The sequence below is a fragment of the Notamacropus eugenii genome, chromosome 3 (assembly GCF_028372415.1).
Source record: "Notamacropus eugenii isolate mMacEug1 chromosome 3, mMacEug1.pri_v2, whole genome shotgun sequence".
NCBI lineage: Eukaryota > Metazoa > Chordata > Mammalia > Diprotodontia > Macropodidae > Notamacropus > Notamacropus eugenii.
This window is the reverse complement of record NC_092874.1, coordinates 49,963,212-49,979,909: the sequence shown is the minus strand read 5'-3', so window position 1 is coordinate 49,979,909 and position 16,698 is coordinate 49,963,212. Positions and strand designations below refer to the sequence as shown.

General features: G+C 36.9%; 2 long non-coding RNA genes across 5 annotated transcripts in view; both read right to left on the bottom strand.

The window, feature by feature from the left end:
• LOC140530930 (uncharacterized) overlaps positions 1 to 245 on the bottom strand; it is a 35,663-nt gene extending 35,418 nt beyond the window's left edge. Inside the window, exon 1 of the long non-coding RNA XR_011976179.1 lies at positions 106 to 245. This is a non-coding gene — a long non-coding RNA (uncharacterized lncRNA). The remainder of the gene's footprint in view (positions 1 to 105) is intronic.
• Positions 1 to 16,698, bottom strand: part of LOC140530919 (uncharacterized) — a 949,813-nt gene that overhangs the window by 466,437 nt on the left and 466,678 nt on the right. The gene's annotated exons all lie outside the window — the stretch shown is intronic.

The following is a 16,698-nucleotide window of genomic DNA, read 5'->3' as shown; positions in this document are numbered from 1 at the left end:
CACTCTCAAGACAAGCTCAAAATAAGCATGCCTTGCCCATAGCCACGAAGGAAAGGGAGAGTTTAAGGCGTTTGTTTGTTTGTTTGTTTACCTACTTTTGCTTACCGACTAAGTTCTGGTTCAGCACCCCAAGTCATTAGTTCTTCCCACTTCTCAATCAAATAGGAGACTTCATCCTCATACAATGCCAATCCCCGAGTCTTCATGACTGGAAACTAGCTCCTCTCAAGTTTCTACATGCTCACTTAGGCTGAAACAAAACAGGAAATATCTGTTCAGCCCATTATAATTAGAAATGGCAGTTAGGTCACATAAAGATGAGGTTTCTCAAACATGTGATATCCAGAATTTTGGAAGTCACTCTTACCCATTCTCCAACCCCCATGATAACAACTTTCACAGAACAGAAAATGAAACTTTACAGGCCTTGGCCCAGACGACTGATGAGAAACTTCATGAGCTACAAATGTCTGAGTCAGTGCTTTCTGAGGCAAACCTTTCAAAAACTCCGAAATCCCAAATACCTAACTACCTCATTTACTCTATGTCTACACGCCCCAAAGTGATAAACTGGTCAGTATAGTCAGTCATCATTCATCAAATTGGGAAGAGGATGGGGAAACAATCAAACCAGTCATGAGTCATAAGAAAGGGCCAAAGTCCTTTATAAGATGACTGGATATTTTGTCTTCTTAAAAAGGAATAGGATACGGAGAAGGCATATTTGTATGAGTACATCCAGGAACCAATGTGGGGAAGCATGATGGAGAACATTTGGGTGAAGATGAGACATAAGTGACTTTGTCAGCAAAGTATATTACTATGGACAGAAAAAAAAAAGTATAGATGAAGAATTCAGGAAACAGGTCTAAAGTCTGCTACAGAGGCTTGTTGAAAGGTGATAAGGAACTTTGATTTTTCAAACATTTACTCAAGCTGTCTTTCTTCAACAAAAAACCGGAGCATTGAATAACATCTTTATTGCTTTGTTGATAATTTCATCCTTTAAAATGTAGACGAACTATCGAAGTGATTTTATATTCTGGATATGATTCTTACTAACCAGAAAAACTTGTTATTGCATTGGAAATGATGGGAACCTTGATGAGGAAGTGACTGCTACATCTCAAAATCTGTGATAGAGAAGGATAATCTGGGAACAGGCTAATCTAATGCAAAATTTTAGTAGACCATGTTTCAAAAAGGGATAGAAACCATGTTTCAGAAGAGGGATAGATAGAATTCCCTTGAATAAAAAATTATAGGGGAAATAAATACAGAAGGGATGTTGGAAGGCCAAGAATGAAAATTTGAAGACATTAAGTTAAACAGTTACAAAGAAGAGGAAAAATGAGTTTTCTGAAAAGAACGATGTGGGTGTACACAGAACTAACCCACTAACTTCAGTTTTTAAAAAGAAAGGTGCAGAAGATGAAAACAAAAGCAGGCAACAGAGGAACTCTGCAAAGACAGAAAACAGTCCTATAAGAATAGTGTCAGGTGTTGTAAAGCCCAGAATGAGCTATGGTTGATCAGGAAAGAAAAACAAAAAGATGAGGGATGGGGGTTAGCTATATTGGAAGAAAGGAAAAGATCAAAGTAGGGATGGGCCCAATGCTTCAGATAGATGGTCAATAACATGGTCAATGACATCAGAGAGAATATAGTGCCACTCAGTTCTTTTGTTTCTGTTTTCTCTGCCAAGGAGAATGGTATGTGCACTGGAAATATCAGAACAGAAATGACTCAAGGGGAGTTAATTTTCAAGATAGTAAGGAGGTGGTAAAAGCTCCTAGCAGTCCTTGCAAATTCAAGGCACCTAACCTAAATGAACTACACCTAAAGTAGTGAAAGAAGTGGTAAACATGATTACTGAGCCACCATAAGTTATAAATGAAAGATTGTAGAGAATGGGAGAGATACCACAGAACTAGAGAAGAATAAATGTTATCCTAGTTTTCATAGAAGGAAAAAACTAGAGCCTGCCAATTTCCAATGAACTTGTCTTCAATTTCTGAAGAAGAAAAAAATCCTGAGATACACTGGTAGATCTTACTAGCTCTAGAGTAACTTTTCCAACCTTCATGTGACCTAATGAGTCAAAGGCCCCAGTGCTCATCTGACCTCACTCCACCGTCAGGGTTCTGGGGGTGTCTTACTGATCTAGTAGGGTCCTTCTAGAACATGATCAGCTCAAGCCCCCAGTATCAATCACCAGTGATTACTGCCCCATTATCATTCACCAATACCCTCTGGAATCTCCTCAGTATCATTTAACTATTTGATAGCAATTTGATATCTCCTATAAGCAGTTAACATCTTTTACAAAGTGATATTTATAGAGCAAAACCAGAAGTACAAACATATTCCTTACAACTACAGCCACATTCTCTGCTTTACCACTTTTGTCCCTGCAGAAAGTAGGCTAAAATTCAAAATGGATGTGACACATATTCCTCCTTCCACTGAATTAATTTCCAGGCACAACCTAGCAAATTAATGAGTTGCTCCTTTGCCTACAGCAAACACATGGTGTCGTGGCTGCCAGATCTATCCACTGAAGATATGGGTCAAGTAGATTGTGCCTCAGAAGTCACTGCTCACTAGGCTCAGCTACTGGAAAATTCTGCTGGCTCTTCCAAACTTGTAAAACTCACAAGGCTGTTTTCTCTCCAATATTCTTTTCCTTAAGACCAGGAAAGAAACAGAACAAGGACAGAAGAAATATCAGGGACTTATGTTCATGGCCCATATGGTTGTCTAGTTGAGGAAGTAAAGGCTTTGGGTATCTCTCTTCTCACTCAGGAGCTAATAGCATTTCTTCTCTAAATCACCAGCAGGAAAGAGACGATGCAGTTTGACCTGTTTGTCAAAATTTGACAAAATTAAAGGGCTTGCATTTACCGTATTGTAAGCAGACAGGAAATAATGAATGAGTACCTGCATATGCTCTTAATTGGGGCAAGGCATGTCTGTTACACATTATTATGTACATGAGAAACAAGTTCACCAAATCCTCCACATAGGCTGGCAGCTAAAAGAGTCCCCTGCATATGTTCTGAGGACTGGACCCTCACTAACTATTCCCCAGGTTATACTCTATTAAAGAGACAAATGGACGTCTAGAAAATGAAGCAGCGTTTATAGAGAGCCTACATGACTTTATCAAGAATAGGTCATGTGAGTATACCTTTATATTCTTTTCTTTTTTTTAGTTACCAAACCAGTAAGTCAGGGAAATAATGTAGTTTTTCTCTAGTAGTAGATAATTTACCTAGATTTTAAACAAAACGTTGGACAAAATATTTCATGCTATTGATTTGGAAATGATGGAGACATGTGGGTTGTATTAACAGATGAATTAAGAACTGTTTGAATGACCACACTCAAGGGGTAGTCATTAACGGTTACATATCAGCTTGAAAAGAGGTCTTGAGTACAGGAGCCCAGGAATCTGTGCTTAGCCTGCCATGTTTACCACTTTTATCAATCGCTTCCATAAAGACAGAGAGGGCAGGCTTATTAAGTATACAAATGGCACAAAACTGGGGAAAGGGCTAAGGCTGGATGACAGAGGTAGGATTAAAGAGATCTCAGTAGGCTTTTGTTGTTCCCTGACCGCCCCATTGTTAGACTTACCTTCCACCTCAAATAATCCTGTATAAGCTTACATAGCATGATTATACAGACATATGTATACATACTGACACATATCTTCATCTATCTATAACCATGGCCATACATTCTATATCTCTCCAATAAAATATCAGCCCCTTGAGGGCAGGTTCTATTTTTCCCCTTATCTTTGCATCTCCATGAATAGGCACAGGGCCATGCATATCTTCGAGCCTTAGTAAGTGTTTGCGAAATTTGATTGGATTTTAAGTATCATAATGGCCATTATAAAAAGGAAGAAAATGCTGCAGAACAGTTAGGTGACTTGCCCAGAGTCACTCACCTACTCAATGTTAGAGCTAAGATTTGTACTCAGGTCTTTTGACCATGAGAATCAACTTTCCTATCAAGAATCTGAGGGGTTTTTTTTTAATAGTAGTAGATAACAATATCAAGCTTCTTAGGGGAAAGAAGGATTTTTAATCACTTCACTCTTTATTTCTATCCATTTTTAAAATGCACAACTTCATTCTTCCCTTTCAAAAGTTATCATCATCTAGCATTTATGAAGTTCCCATAATAATGTACTCCCAAGGCATTCAAGACCCTCAGACTCCTAGCTCTAACCCCATTCCTTCTTCCTTTTCATTTTTTTCTGGCTTCCCATTTACCTGGTGCTGACCATCCTTAAGGCATGTCAGGATTTAATATGTTGGGTCTCCTCTTCTGAGGATGATGGCATTGCACGTAATCCAGGCGTTTGAAGAGAATTGATTCAACATCCCAGACAATCCAGCCTCCCAGAACAACTTCTGAAATCAATCTTCTCAGCTCCTGGAATAATGCATTTTGCATGTTCTCCAGATGCCGCTGCCATGGTGACAGAGTTGCCAGCAGCTTTCTCTCCTGCCTTATTGTAATGAACTGCTTGGCTTCACTTCAAGCAGAAGAGCTGGAAAATAAAGCAGGGGAGATGATTAAAATGAAGTACTCTTAAGTCACTCCCTCTCCTGTGTATCCATGGTGCTGGCCCTCCTAAAAATCCATGTCTGTCCTAATAGTCAGTCGTTTCTCCCATGCAGAAATTCTGTGTCTTTTTCTTAGTCTTAAAAAAAAAAATTGCTGAATTCATTTATACTCTGTGATGAGATGAAATCACTGAACGGACCATTCCAGGAACATTTTCTTAGCTATCTTAACAAATATTTGCTCTGCAAATCAAATCACTCAAGTTGATTGGAGCCAGTTAATATGACCCAAAACCTCAAGATCATTAATATTTTCTCTAAGTCAATTACTTTCAATATGACCATTATCAATGGGAGATACTATACTATAAACTACCTGTCAGCCACACCTTGCAAATTAATTCTGAGACCAGACTGTAGTGAATATCTCTATCTCAAAACCAACACAGTGATTGTACCTGGTTTCCTCTCTCAACTTCCTTGTTTCTGTTGAGGTCACCATCATTCTTTCAATTACAAAGACCCAGAGTCATCATCCATAATTCCCTTTTCCTTTTCTCTTCCCCCTGCTCTATCTCCCAACTCTAAGCATGTCCCCACCATGACTGGAACTCTCTCATTCCTCATCTCTGTCTCCTGGCTTCCCAGGCTTCCTTGAAGTCTCACCAACCCATCTTCTACAAGAAGCCCTCTCCAGTCCTCATAATCTTAGCACCTTTCCTCGAGACTATTTCCAATTTTTCCTCTATATAACTTGTTTGTAGATAATTGTCCACTGAGAGCAGGGACTACATTAGTTTCCTGTCTTTATCCTGAATGCTTGGTGCAGTTCCTTGTACGTAAAAAGAGCTTAATAAATACTTTATTCCTGCATTCATTAGACTATGAACTTCCTGATGGTGGGGGCTTTTTTTTCAGCCCAGAGCCTAGGACATGATAGGTGTTTAATAATTGCTTGTTGACTGACTGACTGTCTCACCATCCCTCAGCCTGTCCCCATTTCCATTCACTGGTCAATTTCTATGAATTCTACCTCAGTGAGTTAATCAGCATTTAGCATCTTAAGAGTTCTTGTGTAATAATCACTCACAAAGTCCCTGATTATTCTTCCTGCCTATTCTCTTCCTTCCCCAAGTCATCCTCCATGATGATGCCAAAAATAATCCTTAGTCAGTCAACAGGTTATTCATGTTGGATGAATGAAGCCACAATTCAGGAAAGATACCAATAACGTGCAGCATGTACAGAGGTGGGCAAGCAAAATATTAAGAAACTTTGAGTCTATGTCATCTACATGCCTAATGCACTGAGACGCTATACACTGTAGTATAGAGAGAGCTGGACTCAGAGTCGGAATGATTTCAGTTGACTTTGACCAACATTATTTGTGTGACCTTAGACAAGGCACTTAACCTCTCTATGCTCTAAGAAATTCTCTGAAACTAGAAAGTGTAGAGAAGTTAATGCTTTGCGTTGGTAGAAGGAAGTTCTTCATCAGTTCCTAACCCTCATGAAATCATAGATCTGAATCAAAATTTTAAAATACACCTGACATTATGCTATGTGCTGTGTGATACAAAGACAAAAATGACATACCACCCTAATGTCCAGGCTTCAGGGGAAACAATTTATACATATACCATCAGTATTCGTAAAAAAATACAGCCAAAGTAAATACAATTGCCCTCGACTCATTCACACCAACTGACATTTTCTTGATATGGTGTATCCTTATTCCCTTAAGATCCATTAATATCTTATCCAAGTCAATTGCTTTCAAATATAACCAATTTCAATGGAAAACACATTAGGTAATTTCAGCAAATTACCTGCCAGCCTTACCTTGCAAATTAATTCTGAGACCAGACTATAGTGAAGCATCTCTATCTCAAAACTAATACAGTGATTTTGAAAGGGGAAATTTTGATAGGGGATGTATAATAGAATACAACTTCACTTACAGCACATATTAGGCAGTTGGGGGGCACTGGGCTTGAGTCAAGAAATGCTGAGTTCAAATCCTACCTTGGACACTTACCAACTGTGTGACTTTAAGCAAGTCACTCAGTCTCAGTTTCCTCACCTATAAAATGAAAGATTTGGACCCAGTGACTTCTAAGGTTTCCTCCAGCTCTGCAGTTATGATTCTATGAAATGGACATCCTAGAGCAGTGGTCTCAGGGTTAGATTTCATGTTTGTTCTAAATTAATGTCATTTGTCAATTTTCACTGCTACTAGTTCAATCTTTGTTTCTCTTCACAATGATTTGTTGATCTGATACATTCCTCAGAATAAAGGGACAAAGGACTGATGCTCAGGAGGAGTTTGAGGTCTGTGTTCTATGGTATTTTATTTTTTTATTTTTGGAGGCAAGTAACTTGCCCAGGGTCACAGAGCTAGTAAGTGTCTGAGGCCAAATTTGAACTCAGGTCCTCCTGACTCCAAGGCCAATGCTCAACCACTATGCCACCTAGTTGCCTGTGTTCTATATTATTAAAAATTAAGCCTTCAAGTGCCAATTTTTGTTACTATTTGATGGTCTCAGCTCTCACAAATAGAATGTATTTACAAACTTCCCTAACTAGATAAACAGAGTAGAGCAGATTCACAGCATTCATGTATAGTTCTCCTTCCAAAAGTTCCATAAATATGAAGTAGTTAGTATGTTCTAATACACAAGTGGACCTGGTATCAAGAGACCTGGGTTCAGATCTTGCCTGGGACACTACATAGTTGTATGATCATTAAAAAAAGTCATAGAACCTCTCGATGCAGGATTTTCTTTACTTGTCAAATGGGGATAATGTATGAATTAATGACAAAGCATTTACCATGTGCAAAAACTATGTTGAAGATATAAGCATTGAGGACAGAAAAGAAAAAGCAAAATGGAGCCTGCTTTCAATACTTGATTAGCCTTGAATGCTTGCTTGAGAAGATTGTTATGATGAAAGCATTTTGCAAACCTGAAAGTGATATATAAATGTGCTATATGTATATATATATGTATATATATACACACACACACATATATACATACACGTATATATGTATATATATATAATACACATATACTGTTAATATAATTAAGATCTTTATAAATCTACATTAGTTTGTACTGACAGTAGAGAGAAAGGAGAGGGATGGCCTGTTGTCCAAATATTGAGACAACATATAAAGATGTCAAAAACAATGTCAGAGGACCTGAATTCAAATTCTGCCTTTGCCAGTTAGTACTTTTGTGGCCTTGGACAAGTTACCTAACCACTCCCTGCCTTAATTTATTCAGCTATAAAATGGGAGTTGGAATAGCCCTTCTCCAACAATCTCCCCACTTTTCTCTTCCCCTTTTCCATTCTTCCAAGTGAAAAAGTGAGGAAGATTATATAGGGAAGGCCATAATTTGGGAAGTACTAGTCTTTCCAAAGAGGCATGTAGTGGATAAAGCACCAGGCCTGGGGTCAGGAAGACTCATCTTCATGGCCTCAGGCTGGTCTCAGACACTTACTAGCTGTGTGACCCTGGGCAAATCACTTCACCCTGTTCACCTCAGTTTCTTCATATTTAAAAAGAGCTGGAGAAGGATATGGCAAACCACTCCAGCATCTTTACTAAGAAACAGCCCAATAGGGTCACAAAGAGTCAGACATGATTAAACATGTCTTTTGTAATCTATTAGATTGTCACTTCCTTGAGAGCGGGGTCTGTGTTCTATTTTCATATTCCTAGTACTTAGCACAGAGTCTTGCACATATAATAAATACTTCATGAAATAAAAATGAATTGAGATATCAATCAGCCTGATTTAATAAAGTAACACTAGACCACTCCACTGTCCTGGGAAAACTGAGCAGAATTAGGGAAAACTGACATTTGCCACCTTACATATTAGTCCTAAGATATTGGCACATTTGCCATCACCATGGCAAAAAGCAAATTTTAAAAGTAGCAAAGTTGTGTCTTTTACTGTCTTTTCCTCCCATTACTCCTTTATCAATCCCGTTGTTCTCTCTGCCTCCTTTTCTCTAGTCACCAAACATACAGTGGTCTCATGCTGACCTCTGGCACTGTTTTTCATCACCAAATACCCCTCAATATTCTTACAGATCTTCATGCCCTTACCCTTGAAGTTTCTTCTGATCCATACCTAACCCAGACCTTCAATCACCATTTTCCTAGATCTTTTGATTCAGGTCATGAGAGTCACCACTGTTGGATTGATATTCAGAGAGTCCCTGATCTCGCTGCAGAATTAGTAAGGAGAGATCTGTGTCCCTGGGATACCAGTCTTTAGCCCTGAAACCTTGTCATTGGTGGTGTTTGTATGCTATGAAAACACTACAAAATAGATGAAGGTTAATTATATATAAAATAGGTTTCTATGAGCTGGATAGAGAACCTAATCACCCTTTACAGCACTGTTTTTAGGGAAAATGTATTCTGAGTTGCAAACAATTAGCTTACATTTTAGCATAGTGAAATGCTACCAGACTTGAGTGAAATGACCTAGGCTTTTACTCTGATGTCTACCTATCTGGGAGAGACCTTAGACAATAAACAATCTTCTCCATAACTCTACTTCCTAATCTGCAAGATGGGCATAAGTAATACTTGTCATATTGGAATCAATGGGTTTTTGGAGGAAAATTGTATAAACCATGTAATGGTATCTAAGGGTGGTATAGTAGAAACAGCACTGAACTTAAAGTCACAAGATCTGAGTTAGAATCTCAACTCTGCCATCTAACAAGTCACTTCACTTCACTGACATTCAGTTTCCTCATCTATCAAATGAAGGAGTTGGGCTACATGACTTCGAGGGTCTCTTTTAGATCTAAATCTCTGATCTTAAAATTCATTTGTAAGTTGAAACTATCTATGCCATGTTTAGGTGTAAATGAAGGGGAACCTAGGGTAAATATGAATGGAATCCAGGACATAAACCTAAGAACTTACTCCACTCAACATTTGGTTTATAGCTATATTCCTACATACCTTCCGGGGAACAGATTGTAGTTTCAAAATCAAAGATTGAACTAGTTATCTTCTAAATTCTTTCTTTCCTCAATAAAAGAATCAGTTTAAATTAAAGCAGGGGCTCTTAATTATTTTTGTGTCATGGATCCCTTGGACAGTCTCGTGAAAAGTATAGACCCTTCTTCTTAGAGTAATGATTTTAAATGCATAAAATAAAATACACAGGATTATAAATGAATTCTGTTAATTATTTTTAAGATTTTCATTTTTTAATAATTCAGTTTTAGTTTTCAACATTCACTTCCATAAGATTTTGAGTTTTAAATTTTCTTCCCTTCCCTTCCCCCTCCCCAAGATGCCATGCAATCTGATATAGGCTCTACTTATATGTTCATACTAAACATATTTTCACATTAGTCCTGATTTAAAGAAGAATTAGAAAAATGGGAGGAACCATGAGAAAGAAGAAACAAAACAACAAAAGAAAAGGAGAACAAATAGTCTCTGCATTCAGGATCCAAAGTTCTTTCTCTGGATGTGGATAGCATTTTCCATCGTGAGTCTTCTGGTTCTGCTCGCTTCATTCAGCATCAGTTCGTACAAGCCTTACCAGGTTTTTCTGATCCACCTGCTCACTATTTCTTTATAGAACAACAGTATTCCATTACATTCATATACTACAACTTGTTCAGCCATTCCCCAACTGATGGACATCCCCTCAATTTCCAATTCTTAGCCACCACAAAAAAGAGCTGCTATAAATATTTTTGTAAATGTGAGTCCTTCTCCTATTTGTATAATCTCTTTGGGATACAGACCTAAAAGTCTGGGTCAAAAAGCATGCACAGTTTTATAGCTCCAAACCTCTCCAGAATGATTGGACCATAAACATATTTTTTAAAAAAACAAATTCACAGACCCCAGATTAAGAACCTCTGCTTCAGAGACATCTTTTTTGTCAGTTTACTCAAAACATTCTCCTGTTTCTGCAGCAATGATCACTTCTTCTCCTGTTCAGCTTCAACATACTTTCTAATTCTTCTGCATTAACTTCATGTGGAAAATCTTCATTTTGTTAACTTTCAGGATATTTCTGCTAAACATCATTAAAGCAGTGCAGCCAGATCTGGATGAATTTCATTAAGAAGTTGCATTACCTGAATTTGCATGCCATATTTCCATTGGGCTGGAACCAATTACCATATTTTACATATAATTAACTTCAAATAGTGCAAATTCAAAGAATAGCATTGCTTTTCAGGATTCATTATTCACAGGGACCTAATATTTTTGCAACTCTGGGCATAAATAGGACTCTGAGCCTTCAGTATTTCATCTAGTTGTTTTGTTGTTGGTATTCAGTCATATCTGACTCTTCATGACTCCATTTGGGATTTTAATGGCAAAGATACTGGAGTGGTTTGCTATTTCTCTAGCTCATTTTCCACATGAGAAAACTGAAGGCAAACAGGGTGAAGTGAGTTGCCCAGGATCACACAGCTAGTAAGTGTCTGAGGCCAAGTTTGAATTCAGGAAGATGAGTCTTCCTTACTCCAGGTGGGGTGCTCTATCCAATCAATATACCACCTACCTGGCCACTTCTAAGATATTTAATACAACAGAGTACCAAATGCAAGAATCTAGTATGCCAGTCAGTCAACAGTCAATCAACAAGCATTTATTTATTAAGAGTTTATCATGTGCCAGGAACCATGGTAAGCATTGGTGACACAAAGAAGAGGCAATGTCATTAGCTTACAGTGAGATAGTTTTTAAATATAGTAGCAAACATTACAAAAGAAACAAATATTTCTCGAAGAAAAACATAATCAACCCGTTAGGAAACATGCTACTTTGTTGCTTCCCCTGCCGCTTAGAATAAAGTTTATCCACAGATGGAGCCAACAGAAATGTCACAGCCTGATGACCGAAGCACACCATTACTGTTTGCTGTCTTTCTATTTTTTTAAATCTATCTACCGGGGTAAATTTTCAAGGTGTTCAAAACAACTACTCACTCTTTTACTTATGCAACTGTACAAAACATCTTATCTAAATTCCCTCTAGTCTGTGAATTCTTTGACTAAGTTTATTTGTCAAGATTATTGAGCATTTTCTGACTATTTTCCAATTGGCCTCCTATGATTAATATATATACATAGCAATTATCCTGTTATTGCACCTTAAGGCTTATAAGGATGAGACTGCCAGAAAATAGGACAAGTAGGTGATTTTTTTTTAAGAGTTGATATTGTAGATGACAACTTTTGGGTGTTGTTGTTGAGTAATTTTTCAGTAACATCAGACTCTTCGTGACCCCATGTGGCGTTTTCTTGGCAGACATAAGTGATTTACCAGTTCCTTCTCCAGCTCATTTTACAGATGAGGAAACTGAGGCAAACAGGGTTAAATGGCTTGCTCTGGGTCACAAAGCTAATAAGTGTCTGAGGCCAGTTTGGAGCTCAAGAAGATGAGCATTTCTGACTCCAGGCCCATTTCTGACTCTATGCCACCTCTGGTCACTTACTAATGGGACTTAGTGAGTACTTGCTTGCTTTAGTGCTTGTTTGTCCTTCATTCTTGAAGAGGACCGTAACATCAAGAAGGTAATGCCACAACTTGCAAGTGAATTAGATTTAAGTGAGGAAGGGCTGTGCAAAGTCACCAACCTAATTTTCTCCTCCAGAGCCATCAGGGTACAGTGGCCAGATATAGATCAGGATGACTGGAGATGGCCCCCTTTGTTTAGTAATCTTCTTAGCAAATGATATGTCATCAATACCTCAGCTGAGCTGTTATCTCGTTCCTGAGAGCATTCACTTCACCAGTACAGGTCCGAATTCCTCCACATCTCATCCTATGCAATTTTTGTCTTTGTCTTTCCATAAGTCTGTCACAGAGAGATTTATCCAAAATGCCAAAAGCCTTCCACTAATTATTTTAATATTTCAGAGATAACAGGATAACATTCTGGCTGTCCATCTGCCATCCCTGATTCTCACTCCACATTTCACATATGCTGTAATTAGCTGCTACCAATAACTTCACTCCGTGCCCTATGGTGAATTCTTTTTTGCATTTTTACGATGGGATCAGGATATGAAGTTACAGTATCAAGAGCAGATTATGCCTCTTAGCTTCCTTGGTTTCCTTCAAGTGTGGGCTAAAATCTAAATTACTAGAAGAAGTCTTTCCCAATCCTCCATAGTGCCAGTGCCTTTCCTTTGCTGATTGTCTCCAACTGACCTTGTTTGCACATAATTGCATATTTTCTCTCCCATTAGACAGTGAACTCCTTGAGATCAGGGACTATTTTTTGCCTTTGTCTCCCCAGCACTTAGCACAATAGTTGGCCCATAGTTGGTGCTTAATAAATGCTCACTGATATTGAGTTCCGAATAATCAAGGCCAATGCAAAATCTCAATAAGATGTTGAGGATCCTTTTCTTAGCCTCCACATATCATTTATGGGGTCTGGTAGGTGGGCTGGGGAGTGCCTGTCTGAAATCCCACTGAAGTAAAATGCATCATCCCAGAGAAGAATATTCTGTTTGGTGAATAATTTGAATCTTTCTAGGCTGCATAATTTCTTCTCCTTGGCATGAATGAAGAGCAGAGTTTGTTCTTTTTCCCTATTTTTGAAACTTTTAAATTTAAAATAAAGCAATATCTTATCATTTACTATGATCTTTTTCCTTGTTGCTTTTCCATATTTTCTTTAACAGTACTCAAGCAGATATTCCAGTCCTCTTTTTTTTTGATTGCCAGTAGCTAATTATAAGAAAGTTGTGGAATGGAGTTGCATTTGCTATTTTTCTGTGCCAATGCTGCTTTCATAAATCAACTGACAAAGGATCGTATGTAAACTGTACTTCCTGGGCAAATATTCTTACTGAAGGATCCATTTCCATTTGAAAGACACACCCTTTTGGAAGATTTTATCCTCCTTTGTGAATAAGTAAATTAGAATATGAATAATTGGAATTCTTTGCTTCTATTATTTAAAAAATGTTCATCTTAGAGTTAATTATTCCTAGTAGAAACACACTGTACATATATATGTAGATTTTGGTGAAAAGCACAAGAGAAATATGAGTTTATAAGGAAAGAAGACAGAAAAAAAGTCAGGAGAATTGTGATATTGTAGTTCAAGAAAATTTAGAATTCAACTGTGAGAAGCCAAAGGCATAAGATATCTTGTTAGAGTGGCCAGAGTAATTTGATGCTCTAAAGAATTGAAAGAGAGGATAGAAAGAAATTATTTGGAGTCATTACAATGAGATCTTAACTGACTTTGGGAAATATTGTAGGATAAAGGTAGTCTTATTCCAGAAGCATTGGTCAGCGGTTTGGGTGATCATGAAAGAAGAAAAATGAATCACATGTCTAGCCTGAAAGTCAGTGAAATATGAGAAATGATGATATTGGAGATGATGGAGAAATAAGAGGAGGCAGTAAAGGAAAGGTTTTGAATTATAGGAAAGCTAAGAAGTTCATTTGAATTAGAGATTGTGTCTACACAGAAAAAACAAAGTGATGAACTGATATAATGAGTTGGATATTTCAGACATAAACATCATTTTATTTTTGAGCTGATTTATCCAGATAATTGCCTAAATTCTACATCTAATTTTTCATGTATAGATCCACACTACATAAAGTACCAAAAGAAAAAAAATCAAAAATGGAAAAAAAGGCAAGATTGGAATAAGCTTCATGAATTTATTATTCGTATCTCTTATCCCTCTAGAGTTCCCTGAGGTTGCTGTGATTGGATACAAAAGCTTACTTAGATCTAGACATGCAGAAGAGAAATTATTCCAAAAAATTAAATAGGAAAGTATTTCACATCTTCCATCAGTTGAACTCTTAAATGAGGAAAAATTACCCAAAGTTCAGTAATATTGGTAATGAAATGCATGACCAGAGTGTCATGTTTGGTGGAATCAGCCTAAGGGCCTCATAAAGCTATTTTTAAAAGGATTCTTTTAGTTGATGCAAACCATTGAATTTCATTGACATATACCTTGACATTCCTTATTCCTTAAACTATGCAGAGACAAGATAAAAAACCTAAAAAGATGTTCCTACCTCAGGCAAGGATAAGTTTTATGAAACAGTTATTCATACTTTATGCGTCAGAAAGAAATGTACAGGACATTTTTTTTGATAATGCATTTATACAAATCTGTTGTATTATTTAATATTGCTTGGGGTTTTTTTTTTGAGAGCTATTGAAGCCAAGCCCTTCTCTCAGAGAAAATGGATATCAAGCATATACTTGGGAACATGATGAGATGAAAATTTTTATATTAGTGTTTATTATTCTAAAGAATAGGATTGAGGTTGCACAGACTGGGAATGGAAAAACTTGAACCATTTTCTCCTTTATCTACAAAATGAATGAATGGTTCTAGAATAAAATCTCCTTGATCAAAGAAGTTTTTTTAAAAATGTTTTTAAAATGTTCTCCTTTATTATAAGTATTTATTGTTAATTAAACAGAATTGATGTGCTGAACACAACTTTAAGACAGAGAAGGAAAATTTCATATTTGTATTGGTATCTACTTGACTGACAGCATGCAACCAAGAAATCAACAAAATGTCCACATTCAGTGTAGAGACTCTAGACATTTTGGGGAACGTAATGTTGAAGCTGATACTGTTATTAGTGCAAAGTTGCAAAATGTAACAAATACATTTCTTAATTCCAAGCTGCTCTGATTTTGTGCTCTACATTAGTAATCTTTGCTGTACTTTCTATCAAGGAAATGGTTCTGGACCTGGGCAATTTATTGAAATTCATTCTCTTGCTACTAGTACACGAAAGTAACACTTACTACATGCCTGATGTGTAGTACCTGGATTTCAGTATCCTTCTTCATTCTGAGATTCAGTTAAAGAATTCTAATAACTTAATAAGCTCCAAGGGAAATTTAAGAAGTTTATGTATGTAACTTGTTTCCTAAAATGGAATAATCAAGTAACAATCTAAAATGCTTTTGGTGATTGGTGTTTTCATTCCAACAGGCTCCCTTGTGACCCTCTAAGTTATAACTCTTCAGAGGCTATGGCTATACTACAACTACTACTCCTACTACTACCACTACCACTACTACTACTGCTCCTATACACACAACACACACACACACACACACACACACACACACACACACAGAGGTAAACATGTCCAGAATGTCTTTGCATGCCTTCATATTGTCGTATTCTTCATGTTCTTTGGGGTCAAATCTAATTTAGATGTATTTGAGAAGACTTCACATGGTTTGCAACTATGTTGTCCATATCTAAAGCATCCAGTTACAGAAGAGATCGTTTGAAGACAGTCACATATAACCTTTAATATTTAAAAATTAAAAGTATGTCACATAGATCTCTTAACTCAAATCATCACACAGGTTACTGGAAAGTCTCTTTTCTTCACTATACATTAATTTTATTTTCTTTTCAAACTTTTAACAGTAGTTAAAAGAAGTAAATATGTATCTACATTTATATACCATATATCCATAACAGCTTGTTAATTACTGTTTCCTCTTCTCCATTTGATTATTCATTTATGTATTTGCATATATGTTTTCCTAGTCACAGTTAGCAGGTGTACTATTCTGGTTCTCTTTTCTTTGCTTTGCATTGTTTCACATGTCTCCAAAATTCTTTGAATGTCTGATCTTTTTTAAATTTTAAGAGCATTGTGGTATTACATTACACCAACAGTTAATTCAGACATTATTCACTATTAGAGAGTTTGATTATCTATAGTTCCTTACAATTACAAATAATGCTTATTCACATATATGTACACACACAGATATAAGCAATACATGCATGTATCACAAATTGACCAATTAAATCAGCCTATTGAGGTTTCAATTCCAAGCTGATAGACATGCATTGTTGATTTTGTTTACAAAATTGCTTCTTTATTTATGCTAAGGATTCGGATTGCTTGGTATGCAAAATAGTTTTACTCCAAACATTCCTTAGTGTGTTCTGATTTTATATAATGTGTTCCTTAAGAGTTTTATCTTCCTTACTTTTGTTTGTTAACTTACTCATATACCATAGAAGATCAGACTCATATGAGCCAATATTTTTCAATGCACACTTATGTTAT